Source organism: Pinus tabuliformis, chromosome 1_2, assembly GCF_031772625.1.
Source record: "Pinus tabuliformis cultivar Carrire ecotype Pingquan chromosome 1_2, CPIR1, whole genome shotgun sequence".
NCBI classification, from domain to species: domain Eukaryota; kingdom Viridiplantae; phylum Streptophyta; class Pinopsida; order Pinales; family Pinaceae; genus Pinus; species Pinus tabuliformis.
Genome location: NC_142298.1, coordinates 54,069,537 through 54,072,507, shown reverse-complemented (window position 1 = coordinate 54,072,507; position 2,971 = coordinate 54,069,537).

Sequence of the window (2,971 nt, the reverse complement as noted above, 5' to 3'; positions counted from 1 at the left end):
ACCATGTCTTCTCCCAAGCAAATTTGAGAGGACATTTTGGGGATGAGATATGAATATACAATTTGGTAATTAATTGGAGAGGACCATGTCCTCTCCCAAGTAAATTTGAGAGGACATTTTGGGGATGAGATATGAATATTTAAATTGGTAATTAATTGGAGAGGACCATGTCTTCTCCCAAGTAAATTTGAGAGGACATTTTGGGGATATGGATATTTAAATTGGAATAAATGGAAGGAAACCATCTCCTATCAAAATTTAAATTTGAGGAGGTAAGTCGAGATTTGAATAATAACAAAACTTATATCAGTAATAAATTTACAGTAAACCAATGTACGTATGTACCAATATTTCTTGATAATTATAAGCCAATATTTTAAGGTAATTTACACACTTAGTAAAATTCGCATGATAAGATTAAGTAGGGCATTACATCATTCTTGTGGAGGAAAGATTGCTTATGCAGGTGAATGGCATGAAGAAGTTCCTAGTCTTATGAGGAATTAAGTGGGAAGAGTATCCTTAACAGATATATGAGTTTAGTATTGTGTGAATATGAATTTATATTATGTGTCTATACTATGCCTATGTTTATGTTATGGATAGGTATTGTTGACGGATACATCAGCAGGATGAAAGCAGTGTGATTTGTGACATGCTGGGATAAGCATGGATAGTGGAAAGACACTAGAAGTAAGGTTGCCTGGTAGAGACAATGTGGTCTCTAGATGTTCAATACTACTATGATTTATATGTTTTACATGTTGTACTTGTGGTGTTGCGTACATGTGATATGGTTTGCATGTTGTATATATGGTGCTATGCATAGTTGGTGTTGTGTACAAGTTGTATATGTGGTACTGTGTATATATGGTGTTGTGTACATGTTGTATATGCGATGTTGTGTGGTTTACACATTGTACATATGGTGTTTTGAATATATGGTGTTGTGTGCATGTTTTACATGTGGTGTTACGTACATGTGGTGCTATATACATGTTATACATGTGGTGTTGTGTGCATGTGATGCTTTGTACATGTGGCGTTGTGTACATGTTGTGTAGGTGGTGTTGTGTACTCATTGTGCAGGCGGTGCCGTGTATATGTAATGTTGTGTACACATTGTGCATGTGGTGTTGTGCACATGTGGTGTTGTGTACACGTTGTGCAGGTGGTGCCATCTATATGTGGTGTTGTGTACACATTGTGCAGGTGGTGTTGTGTACATGTGGTATTGTGTACATGTTGCACATGTGGTACTATTGTACATATGGCATTGTGTGCATATCATACATGTTGTGTTGTGTACATGTGGTATTATTGCATGTTGTACATGGTGTGTTTTGTACATGTGGTACTATGTATGTGCATTGTGTAGTCATGGTATCTTGACATGTGTATTTGTTGTGTTGTACTTTGTGTATGTATATGTATTGTGTTGTACGTTGGGTGTAGGTGTATGTATTGTGTTGTACAACGAGCGTAGGTGTATGTATTGTGATGTACACCAGGAATAATTGTATGTGTTGTGTTGTACACCAAGCTTAGATGTATGTATTGTGTGGTGTTGTATATCCTGTGTCATTGCATGTGTGTGGTGTACAATATGTGCATGTGTACATGATTGAAAAGAAGCAAAGGCACTAGGTGCTTGTCGAGTATGGCAACTAATCCAGTGTGTGTACAAAAAGGATAAAGGCAGAAGCAAAGAATCGATTGAAGGATAAGTATTAGTATTTTATTTCAGTTTTAATTATGCTTGTGATCTATGATTATGATTTATGATGGTTACATGTGATTTATGATTATAATTTATGATAGTTGCGTTTTGAGCTAATCGAATGTGACATGTTTATACATGATGATTTGATCAAAGAGATAGTTTGACTTGTTGTGACAAGAAGTAAATAGGATTGCGAGTGTATCTTATTGATGAGCTATTAATGAGGTATGATTTGAAATTATTTCAATTATTTTGAATCTAATGGGAATTATGTGCCTGGTATAGGAAAGCATGGAAAATGTCTAGTTGGGTGGTTGAAATTAATTGCAAAAATTAGCAGCAGCGGAAAAAGGAATTGGAACAAGCAATGGTATGTTGGTAAAGCAGTCAAGAGCAGGGCCATTATGGGACACTAATACCAAATAATGTCCATTTATTTCCATGAGCATGCTATGACTAGTATGATGGTTTTGAGGTAGAGATATTCCTTGTTTTTTGGACCTTCCAATACGAGGAAACCTTTCCAAGGCATGGATCGCTCTAGAAATGAGTTGTTGGGGAACTTGGAAGGTGAGTTGCTGCATGGAAGGCTGAGGTTACTGGATTACCCAAGAGACTGTGTAGTAGAAAAGGGAAGACCAGGGGATCAATTTTTTTTTGTCATTAACATTTCCAGATGGAATTAGATGCACAATGGGAATGTGCCCTAGAACAATGAGTCAACAATTGTTCACTAGGAAAATAAGTGGCATGAGGATCGTAATGTTGGATATTAGATGGAGACTTTGATTTTGGCAGTGGATTTTGGACTTTGTCAAAAGGAGGTGAATCCTGGTAGTACTTTGAGGGTGGAGGTGTGAGTCTCTAGATTCTCTTGTTGTTGATGCGGTTTATGTATCCTTCATTATTTTTTGGTTGAGGAAAAGGAGTTTTGGTATATGTACATTTTTATGTATGGTTGTTATTGTAAATACCGTAATGAGTTGTGTTATAGAGATCTAGTAAACAATATGTTGGTCATGGTTTTTAGCAATGGTCATTGTAAATACTGCAACGAGATGTGATATAAAACTCCATAGGTAGTATGTTTTGTTTCAAAGATTTGATGTTCATATGTGTCATATAACACTGAAGACGGTGTTCTCCCAAGGGGTAGGGGTCTGTAACAACCCCGAGTTAAAAGTTCATGTAATAAAGTTAATAAAGGAAAAATAAGACCAGGTCATGGGACACATATTCCAAGTTGAA